General features: G+C 50.0%; 1 protein-coding gene and 1 long non-coding RNA gene across 2 annotated transcripts in view; one reads left to right on the plus strand and one right to left on the minus strand.

The window, feature by feature from the left end:
• Positions 1–25,172, plus strand: part of RTN4RL1 (reticulon 4 receptor like 1) — a 78,792-nt gene that overhangs the window by 20,748 nt on the left and 32,872 nt on the right. The window lies entirely within an intron of this gene.
• LOC136323512 (uncharacterized) lies at positions 19,881–22,219 on the minus strand. Its single transcript, XR_010728979.1, has 3 exons — positions 21,874–22,219; positions 21,306–21,388; positions 19,881–20,037 (listed from the first exon to the last, which is right to left on the minus strand). It is a non-coding gene; the product is annotated as an uncharacterized lncRNA (long non-coding RNA).

Below are 25,172 nucleotides of genomic sequence, written 5' to 3' on the forward strand. Positions count from 1 at the left end.
CGGGCTGTGTCGTTGTCCACCCGTGGCTCCGGACCCTGGAGGCCCCAGCAGATCAGGGCCTGTGAAGAGAGCGTAAGGACTCAGCTCCCCCATCACTCCTGCAGACTCATATCTAGAGGCTTCCTATGAGTTTGAGTTTGGTGAGGGGAGGAGAGGAGGAGGCAGCTCAGGGGAAGGGGAGCAGTGCAAGTAGGGTGGGGGGCATCTGAGTCTAATTTGGCACCTGAGCTCCTGCCCCCAAGCTAGACCACCAGGCCCTGGTGGCCTAAAGCCTGCATGCGCCTTGGGTGAGGCCTGGGTGGGGCAGGGACAACCAGGGAGGCCGAGAGGCTGGAAAGATGTTTCTGTGGCACTGTACTCTAGGCCCCCTGGGCGTTGCCCTGGAGGATACCTAGAGGGGTGATGACATTCTTGCTGTTCATTCATTCATTCATGCAGCAGACAATTATTGAGCACCTACTCTGCCTGTTTTAGGCTGCCAGCAAGGAGACACACAAGTCTGGGCCTGCAGGGAGATTGATTACATTCCAAAGGAGGAAACAGTAAACAAAGTAAACAGATGTAGTGATTTCAGATAGTGGTTGATTTTAGTGTAAAGAATAAACTGTAATGTGTTACTGTGTTTGGCCAGGATGAGGAACAGCACTAGTAAGGGAGATGAACCATGACAGTGGGTTGTGGCAGAAGTATACCAGGCAGTTTACAGCAAGTCCAAAGGCCCAGCGGCAGGAAAGAGACTGGTGTTCCAGGACTGGAAGTTAGAGTGGAGTGAGTGGGAGAGAAGTAGGCAGCTGCACGCTGCAGATCCTGTAGGGTTTTGTAGGTTATGGGAGGAGTTTAGATTTTGTTCTAAGTGCAGTGCAAAGGTATTAGAGGTTTTAAGTAAAGGAATGGCATGATCTGATTTACATTTTTAAAAACTGTTGGCTGCAGTACAGAGAATAGAAGGTAGGGAGTTAAGAGTGGGAGGGAGGCCAGGTTTGGGGGGTCTGGGGGCTGCAGCAGTGTATGAAAGGGAGGCTGGTGCCCTGCCTGACTTGGGCAATGACCACAAAGTGGCCATTCAGGCTTCTGCAGTTGGCAGACATCCCTGCCCCACACCCACCCCACCTAGCCAGATCAGCCTGCGCCTAGGCTCCTGGCTCACAAAGTTTCATGACACTCTGAGACCTGGGGTTGCCCCTGTCCTATCTCCCCAATCCAGACTCCGCAGTGGGCAGCCTAGGAAGTTTTTTAAGGAGCATTAGAAAATGTTGACATGTTTTTTGAAACAATTTCAGATCTGATATCTCTGCCAGATTGAGTTTGTAACTAGCTTTATTGTTTAAGCCTGCTGGGATTTCATCAAAGGCGTCTGCTGTTTACCCAGAACTATTTCATTGGAGAAAACAGCAAACAGACCTGCATTTCTATCTGATTTTGCTTTTTCCCTTTTCTCATGAATTTAAGTGCTTGTGAAAAGCAAGGCTGATAAGGCAAAGCAGTGACAATCAAACCCTTAGGAGGGGGCTCAGAAGGGTCTCAGCTGAGGTTTATGAATAAAGCAGAGGGGCGCCCTGGCAATATAGCTGAATTGGTTAGAGCAGTGGTCCCCATCCCCCAGACCGCGGGCCAGTACCGGTCTGTGGGCCATTTGGTACCGGTCTGCAGAGAAAGAATAAATAACTTACATTATTTCTGTTTTATTTATATTTAAGTCTGAAGGATGTTTTATTTTTTTTAAATGACCAGATTGCCTCTGTTACATCCATCTAAGACTCACTCTTGACGCTTGTCTCGGTCACATGATACATTTATTCGTCCACCCTAAAGGCCGGTCCGTGAAAATATTTTCTGACATTAAATCGGTCCGTGGCCCAAAAAAGATTGGGGACCACTGGGTTAGAGTGTCCTCCTGAAGTGCAGAGGTTGTGGGTTTGGTCCCTCATCAGGGCACAGACAGGAACAGATTGATGTTCCTGTGTCTCTCTGTCTGTCTCTCCCTTCCTCTCTCTCTAATCAGTAAAAATAAAAATAAATAATAAAGCAGAGGGAAGTGAGGGTTGGCTGGCCGGGGCTCAGGCCAGTGGAGGGGCGCTCCAGGCCAGCACCAAGCCCTCCAGCGGGGTACTGGGGAGGAGCGGAGGTGCGGAAGGCTGCTATTTGCCTCCATCAGGCCAAGATTTTTAGGCCATCTCCTGGTGTCTGCTGTCTTTATCAGTTTCCAGACCATTTCAGACCCTGGCACAATAAAAAACATCAGCTCCGCTTGAAAAGTAGTGGTGACCCAACCCAGGAGACGGGTTCAGTGAGATAGACCCAGGCTTTCCTGGGAACAGGCCCGGTGAGGAAACAGATCAAAAGACCAGTGGGAGCCAGATCACGAGAACGCCAGGAACACTGCCTTCCTGCTCCTTCTCTGCCAACGCTTGGGATGCAGCCCCTTCTCTTGCCAGGTGGCCCTCGCCAGGGCTGGACCCAGGGACTCCTGTCACAGGCCCAGCCTTCGTTCCACCTCCCTGAAGAATCTACACTAGTGTTGTCACCACCCGCCTAATAGGATCTGGAGCCTTTGAGCAGGCCTGTGGAACCAGCAAGTGTTTTACCCCAATAGGAAATGTGGGCTCTGCAGTCTATCGGGAGACAGTGTTCTGAGAAATTTGGGTTAATGTGCTTTATTTAGTCGCTTGAGCGACAGCTAGTTAAGTGCAATGGTTGCTTGACACACAGGTCATCTTTTACCAGTTTTATAGTAGACCCACTTGTAAGGTCAACTGATTTGAACCAATTAGCAAGAGGACAAGGACTTGTTTATCTTTAACTGACTGGAGATCTTGCAGCAAGCCATCTAAGAGGGATGAAAAAGTTACAGAGGTTTTTTTCAGTGCTGAGTGCCAGGCATAACCTCCTGGCCGATATGGTGTCTCTGCTGACAGCACGAGTCAGCCCGCTCCTCTCTGGACTGAGCCAAGGAGGAGAGGGTAGGAAGGTCAAAGGTCTTGTCCAGTCCCCCCTGCTTGAGCAGGTGTCCTTCCCCTGCCCTCCTTTCACAGCCGCAGAGTGTCAGCTCAGTGAGCTGCTGGGGCCTCCATGACACCTTCCATCTCTGTGGGCTCGGGACATGGTCCCAGGCCTCCCGCGAGAGCAGAGGAGCCGCACATTCTAGATACAGGTTTGTACCAGAGGCGGTGTTTGCTGCTTCTGTGGAGGGCCTTCATCCTCTCATTTCATCATTGCAAGCCCCCTCCCTGACCGGACCCCTCACCCCAAGTAGGTATCATCCCCTTTTTAGGGAGTGGGACTTGGCAGATCCTGCCTGTGCTGTCCGAGCAATTTGAATGCAACCAGCTGATCTGGAGGCTACGGTCCTTCACGTGGCCCATTGCCTGCAGCCTTCTCCGAGGGTTCACAGGGGCAGGGGCTTCTTCCAAATTGTGGGTTTGGGAGGAACAAGCTCACAAGCTGGCAGGGAGAGGATGGAATAGGGCCTTGAGCGTATTTGGGGACAAAGCTGAGGAAGTTTGGACCACAGGCAATATTTTCCCTGCCACATGTTGCTGAGTCCTTTGTAATACAGTGGGTGTGGGCACAGGGGATACACTGCTCTCTGAGGCATCCCATCTCCCACCCAGTGTCCCTGTGCTCCTCTCTCAGTGTCCCCATAAAAGATGGAAGGAAGGACACTCTATCCTCTCAAACTTGCCTGCCACTTTCAGCACCCTATCCTCATACCCAGTGTCCGAATTCCACATGAGCCCATACTTCTCAGAGGCAGCAGACCAGCTTCCCCCAGAGGTGGAAATGTGATCCACAGGGGAGCCAGGGCGCAGGGAGCTAGGTTTTCCCACAGAGAAGCTTTGAATGTAAGTGTCCTCTGTGGGGGATCGGGTGGGGGCTGGGAGGCTGTGCTCTGATTCCAGTTCTGCTGGGCAGGTCTTGGGAAATTGCTGCAGATCTCACAGCTTTTTCCTCTTAATAGCCTTGGCCAGCGGTGAATCCTTGACCTTTGAGGGTGGGTTTGATTTTTTTTTTTTTGGAAAAGGCCAAAAGTAATTTGAAGCTGCATGTTGTGTCTAAAGGAGATGAGCAATCTGCAGAATGTGTTTTGTTTGGTTGTTGGGATTTTATTTTTTTTAGGTTAGAAACAAGATGGGATTCAAGTATTGTGCCTGTTTTCCCACAAGGAAGTTCCAAAAGTGCTTCAAGTGATGGAGGCACCTTGAAATGGGGGGCGTGATCCAACGGTGACCACTTTGATAGAAGGGCAGGGGAAGGAAGTTGGTGCTTTATTGAGCTGCTACTATGTGCCAGGTGCTTTACATACATTATCTAACTGCCTGAAATCATGTTTGGAATAAGCCTGGTCTATATAAAAATTCATAAATAATTCATTATCTTGTTTACTCCTCACAGTAATCCTATTAGAACAAATGCTTACCTTAGCCCATGTCACAGGTGAGAAAATTAAGTTTCAAGGAAGTTAAATTGAGTTCCCAAGGCCAGTTCTTTTTTGGGTCAGTAAGTTCTGGTGTACTACCCCACCTCTTCCTTGTCCCCCAATAACACACAAATTTTGTTTCATTGTGTCACGGTGACATCATTCAGGCTGCAGTCACCACTTTAAAAAGAAAGCAGGTCATGAAGGAGTCATGTGCCAGGGTGAAATGCTGACTGTGTGCGGTGGCAGACGTCATCAGCAGGCATCAGGGGACGCGTGGGTGACAATGGCAAGGCATGAAGTATGGTGTTTATTAGGCACTGGCAAAGGCCCGGGAGTTCCAGATGCCAAGCAGTGATAAGTGGGAACTGCCTGTCTCAGCGCTCGCCCAGCTCCAAATGCTGAGCAGGCTTCCAGTTCGCTGCCTTTGAATAACTGGACTCTTGGACAGGCCTACCCTGAGAGCTTTCCTGGCCACTGACAAGATGGGCTCCCTCTGAATAATAATAATAATAATAAACACCAATAATAGCTTATGCTGATGGAGCTCTCACTGTGTGCCAGGCATTGTACTAACTAAATGCCTTACTGTTTTTTTTGTGTTTTTTTTTTTCATTACTGTTTTGATCCCTCTATATACTTTTTTTTTTGTTGTTTTTTTTTTGTTTTTTTCCTGAAGCTGGAAACGGGAAGAGACAGTCAGACAGACTCCCGAATGCGCCCGACCAGGATCCACCTGGCATGCCCACCAGGGGCGACACTCTGCCCACCAGGGGGCGATGCTCTGCCCCTCCGGGGCGTCGCTCTGCCGACCAGAGCCACTCTAGCGCCTGGGGCAGAGGCCAAGGAGCCATCCCCAGCGCCCGGGCCATCTTTGCTCCAATGGAGCCTTGGCTGCGGGAGGGGAAGAGAGAGACAGAGGAAGGAGGGGGTGGGGGGTGGAGAAGCAAATGGGTGCTTCTCCTGTGTGCCCTGGCCGGGAATCGAACCCAGGTCCCCCGCACGCCAGGCCAACGCTCTACCGCTGAGCCAACCGGCCAGGGCCTGTTTGTTTGTTTTTTAGAGAGAGAGAGAGAGAGACAGACAGGGACAGAGAGGCGGGAAGGGAGAGAGATGAGAAGCATCAGTCCTTCATTGTGGCATCTGAGTTGTTCATTGATTGCTTTCTCATATGTGCCCTGACCAGGGGGCCCCAGCCGAGCCAGTGACTCCTTGCTCAAGCCAGCGACCTTGCTCTTCAAGCCAACGACCTTTGGGCTCACGCCAGCAACCATGGGGTCATGTCTATGATCCCATGCTCAAGCTGGCAACCTTGTGCTTAAGCTGGTGACCCTGCTCTCAAGCTGATGAGCCTGCACTCAAGCCGGATGAGCCTGCGCTCAAACTGGGAACCTAGGGGTTTCCTACCTGGGTCCTCTGCTTCCCAGGCTGATGCTCTATCTGTGGCACCACTGCCTGATCAGGCCCTCTATATACTTGTTAAAAATATTTTTATTTATTGATTTGAGAGAGAGAAACATCTGTTTGTTGTTCCACTTATTTATGTCTTCATGGTTAATTCCTGTATATGCCTTGACTGGGGATTGAACCTGCAACCTTGGTGTGTCAGAGCGACACTCTAATAACCAACTGAGCTGCCCAGCCAGGGCCCCTCTTAGCTCCCAGCTGGGCCGCAGCCACACGGGTGGGCTCTCACTGAACCCAGAGAGGGACTCCTTCCTTGCATGCAGTCCAAATCCTTGCTCTGATGTGGCCACATGTCAGGGAGAGAACTGGGGGCCTGTGAGCGCAAGGAAGGAAGGCGGCTGAGGCTCGGTACACACCACTCCCTCTCCTGAAGACAGAGCTCTAGCCAGATTTAACAGCCACGGTCCCAATCCTGGTTTATAGCAGCTGTTCCACTTCCAGGAATTTATCTGATACCCTGGCACCCGTGGGCAGACATGCATATACAGGGACATGCATATTTTCACTGGAAACAACCTAAATGTCCATCAGTAGGGCACCAAGTGGGTAGATTACAACAACCTTTGCAATGGGATTCCACACTCTGTGGAACGGGTGATTCTATATGTGCCAATATGGGATGGATGCCAAGGTGTATTGCTAAGTGAAAACGAAGTGGTAATACACTGCACTACCATTTGGGTTTTAAAAAGAAAGATACACTTGTACATGATAGAAAATTTTTGGAAAGACACAAAAGAAACTGTTAACAGTGGGATGCCTCTGAAGAAAGATCTAGGGACTGGAGCTATGGGAGAGGAAAGGAGACTTATTTTTCATTGCATACTCTTTTGTGTTCTTTAGAAAAAATGTTTCTTTTTTTACTATGTGGATGCATTATCTTTTCAATTAAAAAGAAAGTGGGGGGAGGTTTTAAAACCCCCCCCACACACACACACACAGGCTTTATCTGGCTTCACTGTCTCCTTTTCTCCCAGTTTGCAGCCAGGTCCTGCTGCACTGACTCACAGGCCATTTCTCAGCTCCTCTCCCTCCAACCCACCCCGTGCCCACCCCCCTCAAGGCACCCATTACTGCTTCTTACAGGTACTTAAAACCTACCCTTTTTGCCTTGAAATACGAATAACTCTAATCTAGAGAGAAGGCTGAATTCTATCCACTTACAGAACAGATGGAAATCAGCTGGTGCTGAGATGCTCTAGGAATGTTTGCTGAATGGAATTGAATCTGTGACTTGGTTGGTTACACCGAGCAAGGTACTAATTGACCAAGGTCAGACACCAAATCCCACCCAGCTGGGCTCTCTCTGAACCCAGAGAAGGATTCCCCTTGCATACAGTCCAAACCCTTGCTCCATCTGATGTGGCTGCATGTTATGAGGGAGTGGGGGCCTATGTGTGGAAGGAATGGGGGCGAGTGCAGGCTTGGTGCCCACCATCTCACCTCCTGGACACCTTTAGGAAGCGGGACAGAACAGAAGTCCCAGCTCTGAGAAGATTCTGATTCCGAAGAGCATCTATAGTGGGCTCCAAAAGCTCCATGATGACTTTTTTTTTAATTTTAAATATTACTTGGTTTAATTTTATTCCAAGAACTTTGAAATAGAAATATAAAAGATGGAGTTCTCGCCTGACCAGGTGGTGGCACAGTGGATAGAGCATTGAACTGGGATGCAGAGGACCCAGGTTTGAGACCCTGAGGTCGCCGGCTTGAGTGCGGGTTCATCTGGTTTGAGGAAAAGCCCACCAGCTTGAACTCAAGGTCGCTGGCTCCAGCAAGGGTGGTTTACTCGGTCTGCTGAAGGCCTGCAGTCAGGGCACATATGAGAGAGCAATCAATGAACAACTAAGGTGTTGCAACGCGCAATGAAAAACTAATGATTGATGCTTCTCGTCTCTCTCCATTCCTGTCTGTCTGTCCCTGTCTATCCCTCTCTCTGACTCACTCTGTCTCTGTAAAAAATAAATAAATAAATAAATAAAAATTAAAAAGATGGAGTTCTCTGTTAAGCATGGTAGCGAACTGCCTGTTGTATGTGTTCAGCTGTGGACTGGAAGACAATCTCACTCACAGGAGAAATTGAAGCATGAGGTAGTGCGTTATTTCAGTGGACTATAATGTATCTTTATTTATTTATTTTACATTCTACACAACATGAAATTTACTATTTTAATCATTTTAACTGCGCAGTTTTGTGGCATTAAGTGCAGTCACATTAGTGTGTAACCCATGATGACTTTTTTTTTTTTTTTTTACAGAGACAGAGAGTCAGAGAGAGGGATAGATAGGGACAGACAGGCAGGAACGGAGAGAGATGAGAAGCATCAATCATTAGTTTTTTGTTGCGACACCTTAGTTGTTCATTGATTGCTTTCTCATATGTGCCTTGACCATGGGCCTTCAGCAGACCGAGTAACCCCTTGCTCGAGCCAGAGACCTTGGGTCCAAGCTGGTGAGCTTTGCTCAAACCAGATGAGTCCGCACTCAAGCTGGCGACCACAGGGTCTTGAACCTGGGTTCTCCGCATCCCAGTCCGACGCTCTATCCACTGCGCCACCGCCTGGTCAGGCCCATGAGGACCATTTTTAATGGTACCACTAGCACTGTTGTTAAAAGTTAGAGGAAGCCTGAGGAAATGCCTGTCCCTGGCCACCTGAGTTCTGCCCAAGGAAGCATTCTAGACCAGCCTTGTCCTGTGTCACACTTATGCATCCCAGACACTAACTCTGGAGCCGCTACCGAGGTGGGCCCATCTCTGGTCCCTGAAATCGTGCACAGGCCTTGGCAGTCCAGAAGAGCATAGGTATTGGTCATGGAAGCCTCTAGAGACGGAGATGTAGGTAGTATAGTGGTGTGACATTTCTCCTACTATTTTTTCCTGTCTCAAACCTTCACTAGCATAGAGGAAGGAAAGAATGTGTACTCCTCGCCCATGACCACTTTTTCTTTTTTTTTAATTAATTAATTAATTAATTAATTTTTTTTTTTTTTTACAGAGACAGAGTCAGAGAGAGGGATAGACAGGGACAGACAGACAGGAACAGAGAGAGATGAGAAGCATCAATCATTAGTTTTTTATTGCGCGTTGCAACACCTTAGTTGTTCATTGATTGCTCTCTCATATGTGCCTTGACCACGGGCCTTCAGCAGACCAAGTAACCCCTTGCTGGAGCCAGCGACCTTGGGTTCAAGCTGGTGGGCTTTTCCTCAAACCAGATGAGCCTGCACTCAAGCTGGCGACCTCAGGGTCTCGAACCTGGGTCCTCTGCATCCCAGTCCGATGCTCTATCCACTGCACCACCGCCTGGTCAGGCCACTTTTTCTTTCTTGAAATGAGCCCTCCCCCACCCCGTGGTTCTCTGGCCTTAGCCAGTGTATGGTACCCTGGCACCTTTCTCAAGGCTGTGGTCCAGGATTCCAGCTCTCCCACAGTAGACCCTTCTCATCTTTGCAAGGGTTGCTGTGATGAGGAAGCATTTGTCTGTGAGCACAGTGAGTCAAAGTTTGATGTGCCTTCCCCCCAAAAAAGATCTATAATTCTTGGCCACATTAATAGAAGTGTCCAAATCTAGGACGGCTGCTTCGCTCTCTGCTGAGCACCCCTGAGTCATCCTGTCGTCATCATCCACCAATCCAGTCCGTCGCCTCCACGTTGCTTAAATTCACCCCTTTCTTTCTTAAACCAGGGTCCCGCATCTCTTGCTCGGACAGTTGCAGTAGCCTCCTGATTGGTGCTCTAGCTTCTCATCTCTAGGCTCCACACTGCAGACAGGTGATATTAGGGAACACAGTCTAATCACATCACTTCGCTTAAAATCATTTAGTGTGTTCTCACAGCTCTGGGGCTAGAGGCCCAGATTTTAAACAACGCTTTCAAGGCCTCATGTGAGCTGGCCCCTGCTTATCCCTCCAATCTTGCCTGGTGCCACTTGTGCCTCATGAGCACTGATGTTCTGTTCCTCGCATGTGCCAGTCTCCCTTCGCATCCAGGTCTTCCCACAAGCAATTGTGCTGCCCCGGCCTCACCCCGCTCGCCCAGATAATCCCTTCTCTGTCTTCAGAGCTCAGTTCAAATGACGCTTCCTCAGAAAAGGCCAGGCTACATCAGGCCTTCCATTTACATGTACCTACAGCATTCAACAGTCATTCATTCATTGAGCAAACAGCTAATGACACCAGCTGGGTGCCAGGCATCTGGATGCTAAGGACATAGTGGTGAGTGAGAGGCACAGCCCTGCCTCCGGAGCTCGCACATCGGGGGGTCAGAGACTAGAAAGCAATGGCAGGACTGAGGAGTACTGGGAACGTGAGCGCACAGACAGTGAGGGGTGGTGTTTGGGGTAGCGTGCTCAAGGAAGCTCTCGAGGAGGTGGGCGCCGGGCCAGGAGAGGGCTAAGGATGCAAGGTCCCTGCGGGGGACTGTGCTCAGTGCATTCTGAGAACAGCATAATGGCCTCAAGCGGCCTGGAACACAGAGATGGGGGGTGGGCAAGGGAGGCGGCAGGGGGGACAGGTCACACAGGTCCTGGTGGGCCATGGTGAGGTTGCTGAATTTTATTCTCAGAGTGATTGGGAGCTATAGGAGGAGGTACTGGGTTCCGTTTTTAAAGGATTCATATTTTTGGAAGATTGCTCTGACTGCCGTGTGAGGAATAGACTTTGGGGGGGGGGTGAAGGGAAGGGGACAGAGAAGTTAAGAGACACTACCACGCCAGAGGAGAGTGGCCACTTGGACTAGGGTGGCATCTAGGAGTTGACTAGCTGTGTTAATTAATCATTTAGTGCCGTCATTAGTCACACGTGTCCCTGGACTGTGAGCTGCGTGAGGACGGGGTTGTGTCCACTCTTTGGTGTGTATCCCAGCTCTCACCTGCTTACTGAATGATGGCGAAGTGTGAAGTAGTGCAGATGCTAAAAAACCAGGTCATGTGAGGAACTCCGAAGGAGCCGTGCAGTGGCTGGTCTGAAGAAGAGATTTGCAGAAACTGTCTTCAGATGCATAAAGGATTGACTCCGAGGCTTTAGAGTTTAACCGGGACGTTCCTTGGAAGAACCCAGGAAGAGTGTGGTGAGGCTTGGCCTGGACCCCCAATGGACCACCAGCTTTCTAAAGGAGGCGTCAAGCAGTGGAGGTGTAATGATCTCTTGTCAGAGATGGGGGAGGGGGTCCTGCAAAGAAGGTGTGCTTGCGCAGGCGTGTCTGTGAGCTCATACACATATGCATCATAGGCAAATGCACACATGGGGTTTTCTGGCCCTGAAATCACCTGCTTCAGAGCTAGTAAGACCCTTAGAAATGGTGGTACCTGATGACCTAAGTTAGGACACTGTGGTTATAAATGATAGAAACCCAAGCCATTGGGAACAAAAAAAGGAATCTCACAGGCTCCTAAACAAAGATTCCTCTTCGGGTATAACTTGGTCACACAGTGTCATCAGGACTGGGTGTCTTGGTGTGGCTTCCCCTGAGTTGGCTTCATGCTCAGAAGGCTTCAGCAGCCCTTGGGTCGCATCTTCCTCCCCTCCCCTCAGAAAGAGAGAGCTGCTCCTCCCCCAACAGTCTGAACAGAAGCGGTGGGCCTGAGTCACCGGCCCATATTCAGCCCTGATCCAGTCACTGAGACCTGGGGGTAGTGCCAGTTGGGTGCAGGCCCACCTGAAGGTGGGGGCTGGGTTAGGCTCCAGCGAAGAGCCTGGGTGCAGAGTTGGGGAGGACCAGTTCTCCCAAAGGAAAACCAGTGTACTGTGTCCAGACAATTGGGAAGATACGGTGAGTGGCCAGAAATCACACAAAGTGTAGTCTGCAGGTGGTTTGCTAAGCTTTTTCCCTTTCCACACCTACTGTGTTACTTAGAACTCCCTTTGTCCTGCTCTTCCCGGGGCAGCCCCGAGCACCCCACTTGTTCTGCCCAACCCCTCCATTTTGCAGATGAGTAGGCTGAGGCTTAGCAACTTTCTCCAGGTCACACAGCTCAATTGCAGTGCAAACCAGGCCTGGCATCCAATCCTCAGGGCCTGGCAGCATTACCTGGTGGGCACAGCCCGAGTCTGGGGTGAGCCCACCAGATTTGAATCCTGGCTCTGCCATTTGTTACCTGTGGGGCTGTATTCATGTCCTAGGGATGCTGTAACAAATTGCCACACACCTATTGGCTAAAACAGCAGAAATTTGTTCTCACAGTTCATGAGGCCAGAAATCTGAAAGCAAGGTGTTGGCAGGGCTGTGCTCCCTCTGCAGGTGCCCGGGGACAGTCTGTTCCTTGCTGCTCCCAACTTCTGGTGGTGGTTGGCATTCCGTGTGGCTGCCTCACTCCCGTCTCTGCCTCTGTCTTCACAAGGCTCCTCCTTCTCTGCCTTCTCTTTTCTTTAAGAACATGTAGCATTAAATTTAGGGCCCATCTGCATAATTCAGGATGATGTCATTTCAAGATTCTTAATTATACCTGCAGAGACCCTTTTTCTAAATAAGGTCACATTCACAGATACCAGGTTTTGGACTTGGACAGGCCTTTTCGGGGGCTACCGTTCAATCCATTCCAGGGACTTTGGGAAAATCACTTAACCTCTCTGAACCTCAGCTTGTCATCTGTAAAGTAGGCATAATAATAGTACCTATGCCTGACCTGTGGTGGCGCAGTGGGTAAAGTGTCGACCTGGAAATGTTGCGGTCGCCGGTTCGAAACCCTGGGTTTGCCTGGTCAAGGCACATATGGGAGTTGATGCTTCCAGCTCCTCCCCCCTTCTCTCTCTCTATCTCTCCTCTCTCTCTCTCTCTCTCTCTCTCTCTCTCTCTCTCTACCCCCCTCTCCTCTCTAAAATGAATACTAAAAAAAATAATAGTACCTACTCCATAGGGTTGTCATCAGCTTGACAATACGAGATAATACGCATTGAGTCCTTCACAGAGTGCTAAGCCCATAGTTAGTACTGAATAAATGTTAGTTATTATTATTATTTATTATCCTGACCCCAGATCCAGCCTGGTCTTCCTGTGGCCCTATGCCAGGTGGCTTTCTTCACAGGTAGGCTTAGCTCCCTTCAGCTAGTAGTAGAGGTAAGACAGGTAGGTAGTCAACGTCTTGGTGGAGACAGAGCTGCCAAGGTTATGGTGTCTTCCTGCCTGCTCCTCAGCCGGGGACTGTCCTATGGTCCTGGCAGGCTCGGTTCCTGAGGCCTGCTGCTGAGAGGCAGGGTGGTCTGAGGAAGTCTCCTGCCAATCAAACTCTCACCCTGGCTCCGGGAGCCAGCATCGTAGCCCTATGATTTAGAGTGATGGAATGTAAATTACAGAGAGTCCACACTTCCCATCCGGCTGAGATCCCATCAGCATCTCATTCAGTTTACCTGGGGCTCCTCCAGGTCTCATTTGGTGGATTCTGTCGGCAGAGCACCTCCTCAGTGACCACGACGGCTGGCTTCCTACATCTATCACACCTGTACTGTGACAATGTAATTTTTATCTCTGGTTGTTTATTTCTCAGGTGGAACTACTTGTAAATTCCAAGAAGAAAATATATCCCTGTGTGTGACAGAACCAGCCTAGGGCAATTAATCTGGGCTTTTAAGATGAGAATGCAAACCTGGTTGATGCAGCTTCATGCCTAAGCGTCCAGTAATCAAGCACAGCCATTAATTGTCCCTCAACAAAGCAGTGGCCCCAGGAGGGGTCAAACCAGTAGGATTTGATCCAGCTGGATGGGAATGGGGTCCTCTTTCCCATCTGCCAGGTGGCTAGCAGGCCCTGGGGACAGAGAGTGGGAAGCAGGTGGCTTGAGGCCAAGAGGTGCAAGTGTTGAAGGGAAAGTCTCATATTTCAAGGCAGAGCTGACGGTAGATGTGGAAAGAAGGAGGGGACCAAGGGTGTTGGCACAAACCATGATAAAGGCATAGGCTTGTGCAGTCCAGCAGACCCAGGATCGAATCTGAGCCCTACCACTTACCATAACTTTGGGGTGTTCCTTTACCCGTCATCCTAACAGAGAGATTTCTTGATCTGTAAAAAGGACCAAAGTATATTTGCTCCATTGGGTAAGTGAGAGAATTAAATGAGCAAAGTATGAAAAATGCTTGTTGCATATCATAGCTGTTTTTCCTCAGAAGGTCTGGGGCCAGTGCTCAGTCAGACCTGCAGAAGACGGAAGCCACAGAAATCATCAGGATTGTAGAGTTGGAAGGAATTTAGAGAACATCTAATGCAAATCCCAGTGGAGGTCTGGGGAAGTAAAGAGTCTTAGAAACTGGGATGTGTAAGGCTGGTGGTTGTGGCCACGCAGGTTCCCATTGGATTCGGGCGGACGGTAAGGGAACTGTAGAGCCGAAGGATGATGGGTCATTCCGTTTATTAGAGTCTCACAACGGGGACAAGCAAGCAGGCAGGGTAAACCTTCTCTCTCTCTCAGCACTCACAAGCAAACAGGTGGGGGTGGGGACGACCCTTTCTCCTGCAAACAATAGCAAAAAATGACCCCTCCCAATGGTGGCAGGCAATCTGCAATCTATAGTCTGCCGCCCTGAAGGCAAGTACCTGCAGCCTTACATAGACTACACACACTTGTGTGCTGCCCCGTGCTCATGCATCAGTCATGCAAAGTACAAGTGAGCAAGCCTAACACTTGTTTGCCCAACATTCCACCCTTTTGGGGTTGCTCGCTTCACAATCTACACAACAGGTCTCTTCCGCAGTGGTCCCTGTGCGAGGAGTGAGGAACATTACATAAACAGACTACAGCAACAGCACAAGTTATACGATTACAATAATTACAGGTGCCCTACACAATGTCCCCCTGAGCACTATGCCCAAGGCACTAACTGGAGGCCCACCTCCAGCCCCCTACCCCACGGTAGGTGGGAGGGCCTGTATAGTCCAGGGCTGTGTCCATGGAAACCATAAAGTGTCTGGTGCACCTCTGCAACTGGATGAGAGCAGCCTCCCGGTGCAGGAGGGCTTCTACCGGAGCTGGGCACCCCCATCAGGGTCTCTCATACTGTCCAAAAGCGGCATGTCCATCCAACAAGGGAGCTGGTGCCCCGCTCTGGTCGCAGTCCAAGAGTCCATTGCACCACTCAATGATCAGTCCATGGTAGACAGTCCATGATGGACAGCCCAGCTGTCAGTGCAAATCACCAAGGTAAAGGTCTATTACAGGCAACTAGGCATATAGCTCGTTATTAATGGACCTCAGCACCCGTTCATAAGCGCTCTGTCCATTGCCACAAGCCCCATCCAAACCCCTCAGCCAGCTTACAGGCCTGGCGGGGTCAAACACATTCAAGCACTATTCAAACAGGAACAATGGGTCTTGGGGGAGGATCCTCCTCTCCCACAACTGTCTCCAACAAGTAATCCTGCAACTGAGCCGCCTGCACACCAACCATTTTATTGGTAGCTGCTGGGCCTTTCGTCTCAGTGGCTGGAACCTCTGTTCCAGCTCAAGCCGCTACCAAAGCTCCAAAAGAACTTTATTAGACCTGCCATCCAATTTCTCCCTATCTGCCCAGCCGCAATCAAATCTGCCCACATCTGTGTTCAGGTAACTTTTACAGGCCCATTTCCCTTGTTAGTTGTGGGGACAGCATAGGCAGCAGCCCGCACAGCCTTATGGTCCAGTGCTTTCTCCAGCTCCCCCAAATCTTCTACCATCTGCATAACTGCACTGATGGGCTGCCCCACATAGGGGCCCAAGAGAGCCACTAGTGACCCAAAAAGGGCTGATGGGGCACTACAGGGAATAAGGTCCCTCATCCCTGCCATAAACATTTCCTCACCTGGCACACGGCACCTCCCTCGGGTTGAGGACAGCATTCTTCATACCTAGTTCCCGAAGGACCTTTACTAGCTCACTATAGCATTGCCACCTACTAATTGCTCCTGGCAAGTCTCCAGCATTCTGCCAGATCATATGAATGACACCCATCACCCATTCTAATAGGTTATGGTTTCCTGGGTTGCCATAGCAGCTCTGAAGATGCTTCCCTAAGGAGGAGTGTGTGGTAATGTTGGCCAATTTCTCCATCTCTGTTCCGGAGAGCATGATGCCATCCACCTCCTATGTCCCACAACTGCAGCAACCAGGCTGCCAGGGCTTGGTAGGTTTCTGCCTAAATTGCACCCCTAACTCCATCAGCTCTGCCTGGGAGTAGGGCTGGACCACAGAGTGCTTCACTACCTACAGAGGGGGCTGTGGCTGCCTCTAAGGGACTCTTAGCTGCTGGGTCTTTACCTTCTGGGCAACCACTGGCCAGGCTCTGAGTCTGCAGACAGCAGCTTCAGCCTGGACCTACTCATCCTCAGAAGATGAGCAGCTGAAAATGCCTGCTCTCGCCTACTCGGAGACACTTTGCCAGCATGGATACTGCTTCCACGACTGTTTCGGCTCCTGTGGCTACCAGCTCTCAGCCTGAAGCTGAGACTCGAGCTCTTGAACCCTCCATTGTTTCTCCAACTGCTGTCACTGCCAGCTTCCAAAGCAAATTGCAACTTGTGAACCTCTAGCTCCTCCCCAGGGACCGTTTCAGTTCCAGGTACCATTGGTGCTCAGCCTGCAATCTCACACTGCAGCTCTCAAACCCAGTTGGCCTCCTTTTCCACTGCTTGCTCTAGTTCAAGCCATTGTTGCCACTTGGTCTGCAGCTTATCCTGTAGCCCTCGACCTCAGGCAGCTTCTCGCACAGAGCTCTTGGTTTCCTCTTGCAGGGTTATAAAAACACCCAGCCCACGGTCCCCAAAAGGAGAGCCATGGGGAACCACTGGATAGCAACACCATTCCTCTACCCAACCCTTCAAGGGTGTTGGCAGCTCCGTACCAGTCTGATCCGAATCCTGCTGGTTGTAATAGATGTAAGGCTGGTGGTTGTGGCCATGCAGGTTCCCATTGGATTTGGGCAGATGGTAAAGGAACTGTGGAGCCAGAGGATGGTGGGCCATCCCATTTATTAGAGTCTCACAATGGTAGACGAGCAAGCAGGCAGGGCAAATTGCTTCTCTCTCTCAGCACTGATGAGCAAACAGGCTGTGGGGAAAAACCCCTTCTCCCACAAACAATAGCAAAAAAAAAAAAAAAAAAAAGGCCCCTCCCAATGGCGGCAGGCAATCCACAATCTACACTCTGCTGCCCTGAGGGCAAGCACCTGCAGCCTTACATAGACTACAGGGGCCATGCTCATGCATCAAGCAGACAAAGTACAAGTGAGCAAGCCTGGCACACTTGTTTGCCCAACAGGATGGAACTCATTCTCCTGACTGTCAGCATTTTACTTTGTTATATCATGCTGTCTCCATAGCAGGGACCTCAACCTTGGCCTTTCTGCGTCCTACAGGGCCAGCCCATGGGCCTCAGGCCTCCATAACTCCCTGAAATGATGTGCTGTTCTGTATATGGGAGCAATTTAGTGCACCCAGGGCTTCCACAGATTCTCAAAAGGACCTTCTCATTAAAAAAAAATTAAGACTTTTTGGATTCTGTGATAGTGTGACTTAATGGGGGAATGGGGAGGGATGGATACAGACCAGCCCTCCTGCCTGCATTTGATATATATGCAGCCTTCATTGTGAGCAAGATCTGGCTGTGTTGGGGGTTTCCTTGGCCTCAGGGCCCTGCCAATCCTCATTCTAGCCTGGTTTCCACTTTTCTTCCTCAGAAAACCAGTATACATGTGCCAGCTGGGAGAAGGCTGGAGGGAGTTTCTAGGTTTTGGCATTCTGAGCTGGATTCAGATTTTGTGGAGCCTAAAGTTTATTCAATCTGGGGGCCCCCTTCTGTGAAAAAGCATAACAAGACATGAATACAGAATTAGGTGCAGTGCTGTGGATGCTTCATTAGCATCCCTGTAAATCTGCCTCTACTGGTGTCCTTACTGGACAAGTCCTTGGAAGAAGGTGAGGTATCAGCATAGCTCACTCACTGAACGGCCTCCCAGGGTCTGTTGCCCACCCCGCCCCCTTCCAAGATGTTTGCCCAGTTCTCTGGTTGCTGCCCTGCTGGGTACTTGATCTAGAACTGTGAGAAAGCAGCCAGCCCTCAAGGAACTCCCAGCAAAGGGACACCCAGTTTCCCTGTAAACCATGACCTGTCTGCTGTTGCCCTTCCTCTGCTTTCACTGTGCTGCCTGCCGAGCCACTGCCTTCCTCATTTCCCCAGCCCAGGAAGTTGCTCAGCCCCTCTCTTCGTTCCGTTTTCAGGGGTACCCAGAAGGCATCATACCCGGTGAGCCCTGGCAGTCTACCTCTGAGCAGGAAGAGGCAAGGGCTGCCTGCAGGGCATCTGAGGAGGGGACCTGGTGTTTGTGGCACTGCCCCTTCCCTTAGTTTCTGTTGAGATGAGCAGAACGGGATGCTTTCTTTGTCCAGACCCAGGCTTTGGGCAGGTCCATCGAAAGAGGGAGGGTCAGGGACAGGGAAGCTGTGAGCTACCTCCATCCCTGCCTTAGTCATTCAACAAGTATTTGTTGGGCATAAGCCACATGCCAGGCACTGCACTGGGCATGTGATGGCAAGAAAGATGCTGCCATGAGCAAGAGGCTGACCACAGAATACCTGCATTTGAGTCTTGCTCTGTCACTTTCTACTTGTGGGTATTTTGGGAACCTCTGAACCTCTTTAAGTTTCAAGTTTGTCATCTAGAAAATGGATAATAACACCTGCCTTGCTGAAATGTTGGGGAAAATTAGGATTTCACACATGCGGGGCTGAGCACAGTGCCTGCCCTGTGGGCAGTGGATAGAGCATTGCCCTGGGACCCAGAGGACCCAGGTTCAAAACGTGGGCTCATCTGGCTTTAGTGCAGGGTCTCTGGCTTCTGCGTGGGATCATGGACATGACCCCATGGTCTCTGGTTTGAGTCCATAGGTCACTGGCTTGAAGCCCAAGTTTGTTGGCTTGAACCCAAGGTCACTGGCTTGAGCTAGAGGTCACTGGCTCTGCTGTAGCCCCTGGTCAAGGCACATATGAGAAAGCAGTCAATGAACAACTAAGGTGCCACAGTGAAGACTTGATGCTTTTCATTTTGTTCCCTTCCTGTCTGTCTGTCTGTCTCTGTCTGTCTCTCTCTTGCTAAAAAAAAAAAAAAAAAAAAAAAAAGCCATTCCTGTGCACCTTGAAGTTTACACCCTGTCCTCTCCAGCTTCCTGGTGAGTCTCCTTTTCTGTCTGGCCCTAGTGCTTTCTGGGAGCCGAGACACAGAGCTGGTCAAGGCCGAGACACAGAGCTCCTGGGCAATGCCTAGGACACGGTCACAGCATCAGGCTGGAGGCAGGCCAAAATGAAAGGGACAGTGACTTGTGCCAGGCTGGTTCAGGGTGGGCAGATGAGGCAGCTGCCAGGATGAAGAAGGGACATCTGTAGCACCTCAAACCCATTTCCCCAACGTCACTAGAGAGAGATAGCTGAGCAAGGGGGAAATACCAGGATGGAGTTAGCTTTGTTTCTAGGCCTCATAAAAGGCAGTTTCTGGCTGGTGCTCTGGGAAGCTGCTGGTCTCTTGCTGCCCACTATGACCACAGCTGTTCGCCAGCAGGGTCATAGGGGGCTCATCAGAAACACTTTGTCCCATCAGTGCCTCCCTGCTCTTCTTTCCCAATGTGGCTCCCAAAAGCAGCCTGGAACCAGGGACAGGGGCCAGTCCTGTCCCCTAGGGAAACCCTGCTACGTTTCCGATAAGAACTTAAACAGATTGCTGAACAGGCCCATTAATCTTTTGTTTTTGTTTATTTTTATTTTTTACTATAAAAGTAAAACATGGCATGTGTGGAAAATTTGAAAAATATAAAAAACTATAAAGAAGCAAGTGGGGAGAGGAGCCCAAACACCAAAGCAGAGTCAAGCACAACTGTTTACATATTAATATGTTAGCTTTCACTGGAAGAAGCCTTTAAAAACCCCATGTAAACATTAATGTCAAAGACTGCCTGGGATTCCATGGAATTAATCTTTACTTTTATTTATTTATCTATTTTTTATTCAGTGAGAGGATGGGAGGCAGAGACAGATGACTCCCCCACATCCACCCCCACCGGGATCCACCTGGCAAACCCACTAAGGGGTGATGTTCTGCCCATCTGGGGTGTTGCTCTGTTGCTCAGCAACCAAGCTCCTCTTAGGCTTGAGGTGGAGGTCCTGGAGCTAGCCTCAGAGCCTGAGGCCAACAATAGAGCCATGCCTGCAGGAGTGGAGGGGTGGGGGGAGAGAGAGAGAGAGAGGAGTGAGAGGGAGAGGGGTGGAGAAGCAGATGGGTGTTTCTTCTGTGTACCCTGACCGAGAATTGAACCCGGGATATCCACATGCTCTACCATTGAGCCAACCAGGGAAAAATTAATCTTTTTAAGAAAGCACATTTGAGCCAAGTGGATTTGGAATACAGGGATTTGGAGGAACCCCCAGGCCTGAGAGTATGGGACGAATTCAGCTTCTGAAGCTCATAAAGGCTTCCCAGGAGCCTCCCAGAGGCTGGATGGGGTTTGCCTCAGTCACAGAGATTTCCTGCTTCACATATGTCCCAGCAGGAGTGACAGGAATGGCAGGATCACTTTCACACTTGGCCTGCCTGCTTGACTACTTGCCTTGGAAGTGGAAGGTCGAGAAGGTAGAAGATGGAAGAAGGGGATGTGGAGGAAGGAGGTGTACTGTTCTAAGAGAAGGGCTGCCCCATCAAACAAAAGGCTGGAATGGGCTGGCCTGCTTCCCTCTCCATATTTTTTTCCTGAAGGGGTGTGTGTGTGTGTGTGTGTGTGTGTGTGTGTGTGTGTGTGTGTTTGGGGGGAATGCCCTGCCTTGCTGAATTGCATGTAAGTAACCACTGACCTGGGAAGGCAAGTCCTTAGTGCAGGCTGATGAGGACCACGTGTAAAATGCTACCTTAGAAGGAGAGAGAAAAGGCAGGGCCTGGCCAGGAGAGTGTGAACATTGATTGTCCCCACCAGCTGCTCCCTCACTCGTTTCTTTAGGATGGTTGTAAATGGTGCCAGTAGGCTACACCTTCTGCTGGCTGGGTATGGCCACCACATGGGTAGCAGGGTACCCACCATCCTTCACTGCATCCCACCTCTAAGAAGCCATCTGTACAGGTTTCTGGAAGGAGGGGTGGTTGGGACATGATATGCTCTGGGTGGGCATCTACTCAGCAATTCTGTGATTCTGTGACTTGTGCCTGGTGGAAATAGCAGGCCCTAATGGAACTATTTCTTTTTCTGAGATTAAGGACCAAAAATTTGCCAAGCACGGCACTAAATGTTCTATGTGTATTATGTAATTCCCACAGCAGCCCTATATCGTGGGTTCTGCCCCCCCCCCCCCCCATTTTACAGATGTGAAAACTGAGGTTACTTGACTTGCTCAAAGTTACAGTCAGCCAGTCAGGGGCTGGAATTCAAATGCAGGCCTAATTCCAATCCAGCCCTCTCAGCCACTATTCCTGGCTGCAGAACCCACCTGAATGCTTCCACTTGGATGGCTATTGCAGGAGTCCACTGAATCCCTCCACTGAATACTTGTCCGCTCCACTAGCACCATCTCTGGGGACAGAAGAAAGGGTATTTGTGTGCCAAAGGAGAGCCCGGATACCAGACAGAAGGTGCCACCCATCCCCATTCCTGAGTTTCTCTTAAATAATGGGTTAATCTGAAGTGATGGGGGAGCCTTATAACAGGGTCGGGCTCTAGGACTTCGATTCCGAAGCCAGTGACCCAACACCGGCTAAAGACAGCAGTGGAGGTGGAAGCACGAGTGCCAGCGCCTGGAAACCGCCCAAACCTCGACCCTCAGAGGCAAAGGTGGTTTCTCCCCCTCCGAGAGGGGCAGGAAGAGCAGCAGGAGGGTGGCGGGACGCACTAGCGGACGCGGGAAGCGGGGTGCGGGATCAGGATGCGGTGCGGCTGCGGCTGCAGACCCGTCGCCTCCCGCCCCCCTCCCCACCCCCTTCCCCGCCCCAGCGCCCACCTGGGCCTGCCCGGAGGGCCCTGGTTGGCTCCCTGGGAACGCCGCTCGCCCTATCACACACCTGCACGGTTGCCAGGCAACTGGGACCGAGTTGTAACACCTCGGCAGCGAGAGCCAGGATGGTGTTTATTTCCTAGCTGCTCCAAGCCTTTCCCTGAAGCTGTGGAAGGATTTAGTTTTCCTTCCCGGGCCGGTTTCCCCCTCCCCCGGCTCAGGCCCCGAGAGGAGCGGTCTCCGGCCAGACCGGCCTCAGGATCCGTGGTTCTCTCCGGGGGCCCCCAGCGAGGCAGGCAGCAAGGGGCCTGGCCAGCTCTTCTCAGCGTCCTCATTTTGGAAAACTCATCAGTGGAGCTGGGGAGTAACGCCTGAGACAAGATGGTGGATCCAGGGAGAGCCCCGAAGGTTGGGAAGGACAGGCTCGAAGGTCGCTGGCCTCTGAACAACTTTGGAATGACCATGGGGTGGGGGTGGGCAGTGGTGGGATTCAAATAATTTAACAACCGGTTCTCTGCCCTAATAACTGTTTTAAGTATAAAAAAGGATATACCAAAAGGTAGTTTATTATTTCATGCACTTTTAATACTTAAATAAGAACCATAAAAGAGGTACACAAAACTAAATTGTTATAAGATTTTAAAAATATTAATGAAAAGATATTTAATACATGACAAAAAACAATAAAATTGTTATTTAAGATATTTCCATTTTGCTTTTTAATTGGTGTCCTCACTTGCAATTTTTTCACCTATGGACACAATGAACATTATTATGGGTACTTAGAATACACTGTTCAGCAGATGAACGTTTAAAAAAGAGTAAGGAATGTATATTTGTGATGTCCACATTGGACAGCTGCCCAGCTGCCCACCTTAGAGAGAACCCTGATTAAAAGTGCCATTTTAACAATCGGTTAGTGCCTGACCAGGCAGTGGCGCAGTGGATAGAGTGTCAGACTGGGATACAGAGGACCCAGATTTGAAACCCTGAGGCCACCGGTTTGAGTGTGGGATCATAGACATGACCTCATGGTCGCTGGCTTGAGTCTAAGGTCACTGGCTCGCTGGAAGCAATCAAAAAACTAAGATGCCACAAGGAAGAATTGACGCTTCTCATCTCTCTCCCTTCCTGTCTTTCTCTCCCTGTCTGTCTCTCTCTCTCTGTCACAAAATCAAACAAACAACCAGTTTGCTGAACTCAACAAAAAAGGTATCAGTTCTATGGAACCAAATGCGAACCGACTCAATCCCCCCACTGGTGTGGGGCACCATTTGGGCCTGGATTCTGGCTTTGCACACAGGTTATTACCTGGGTGTTTCCCAAACTTTGGTCTCTGCCTCATACCTTCCCAGTGTCTCACCCATGTGTGAGCCACTGTACTATTTTTTCACTTTTTCTTCTATATATTGACCCACTTTAAGCTTAAATAAATGTATTTTAAAAGGAAACTTGGTAACACTCCTGTAAATGGAGATTCAGTATCACTTGCCACAAATAGAAAGTAACTGCAGAAATAAATACAAAGAAACAAAATGTTATTATTGATACATTTTAGCCCATGGAGTCTGATGTGGGAGGGCATTATGATAACAAAATAACTGCTTATTAAGCACTCACTCTGTGCCAGGTGCTAGCTAAGCACTTTATGTAGATTGGCTCATTTGATCTGGTATTAATGTTCCCATTTCACAGATGGGAAAACTGAGGTTCAGAGAAGCTAGGGGCTTTGGCCAAGGGGCATATGCACACTAAATGATGCATCCCATCCAAAAGTTGAGCTTTCAGCTATAAACTGTGCTGTTTCTCTGCATGGTGGCACCTCTGGCTCCGTGTTCTGGTTACTGGGTGGTGGCATTTTCCAGACTAAGGTGATGATTTGAGCCCTAGCTGCAGTGGTTTTTGCCTTCCTCCCAGGGAATATAACTTACCAGGTGCTCTTATATATAAACCACATATTTCCCCCTAAAGCCCTGTAAAGTGTCTCATTTCATAGCTCAGGGAGGCCAGGCCACCTGCCCAAAGTCACACTGTTGCTGTCTGTCCCGCTGCAGTGTTGACTCTATCTTGTACCTCCTTGTAGCTCACTGAACCCCAGGGAGAAAGAGGAATTTTTAATTCTTAGCAGCCCTTACAGCAGAAGGAGCCTTCCCCCACTCACAGGGAATCAAATCTCCATCTGGGAAAGAGGACGTTTGTCAAAACCAGCCTTGGCTGTGGATCAACACCTCCTCAGAGCCAAGTCCCATCTCTGGAACTGTGTCCTTCTATGGATGGGTGAAGTACCCCAGGGCCAGTCCCCCACCCCTGGCGCTTCCCACACTACAGGAGGACTCCACCGGTGGGCCGGAATGCTTGGCTTTCTTATTTTTTCTTTTTTTCCAGGGACAGAGAGAGAGGAATAGACAGAGACAGACAGACAGGAACGGAGAGAGATGAGAAGCATCAATTGTCAGTTTTTTGTTGCGACACCTTAGTTGTTCATTGATTGCTTTCTCATATGTGCCTTGACCGCGGGCCTTCAGCAGACTGAGTAAGCCATTGCTCGGGCCAGCGACCTTGGGTCCAAGCTGGTGAGCTTTTGCTCAAACCAGATGAGCCCATGCTCAAGCTGGTGACCTCGGGGTCTCCAACCTGGTCCTCTGCATCTCAGTTCGACGCTCTATCCGCTGCGCCACCGCCTGGTCAGGCTGCTTGGCTTTCTTATCTGCCTTTGTGGAAGTATGGTCCCTCGTCCGCTATCTAAATGAGCAACTACATTTCTCACTCCAGAGCTGGCTTGCTCTTACCTGGAAGAGGAAGAACAAGGGAGCCGTTGGAGAGGGAAGAAAATCATATGTTATTTTTAAAAGGCATTTTGAGTGAATGCTGAATAGAGTTCAAGAAAATTGCCTTAAAGACTTGCTCTCTGTGGAGCTGGCATTGCTCATGGCTCCTAAATATTTGGAAACTTAATTGCACATTTGTACGGGCTACTGTTTTTATTTCTTTCTGGTCTCAGAGGTGGGCTTTGAAGATTGTGCTCTCTCTGTAATTTCTTTTTAATCTCAAATAAATTTCGCACACCTGCAAGGTAGAACCACTTGAAAGAAACTGTGTCAGAATTGGCTCTCGGTTTAATAAATCTGCAAATGGAGCAGGGTTTGTGAGATGATGTGGCATTAGCTCAGCCTGAGCCTCTTGCCACAGGGGTGCAGCCTAACCCTGCCACCCAAAGGGGCTGTGCTCTTTGCTGATGCTCTGAATTGCAGAGCCTTAGCTCGCTCCAAGCTGGAAGCCAGGTGGCATGAGGAAGGCCCAATTCTGTGTGGGTATTTGGGGCCTCTTAGGCCAAGATGCTAATAAGAGCTTTTAAGTTAATTGTAG

The sequence above is a fragment of the Saccopteryx bilineata genome, chromosome 2 (assembly GCF_036850765.1).
Source record: "Saccopteryx bilineata isolate mSacBil1 chromosome 2, mSacBil1_pri_phased_curated, whole genome shotgun sequence".
Classification (NCBI taxonomy): Eukaryota; Metazoa; Chordata; class Mammalia; order Chiroptera; family Emballonuridae; genus Saccopteryx; species Saccopteryx bilineata.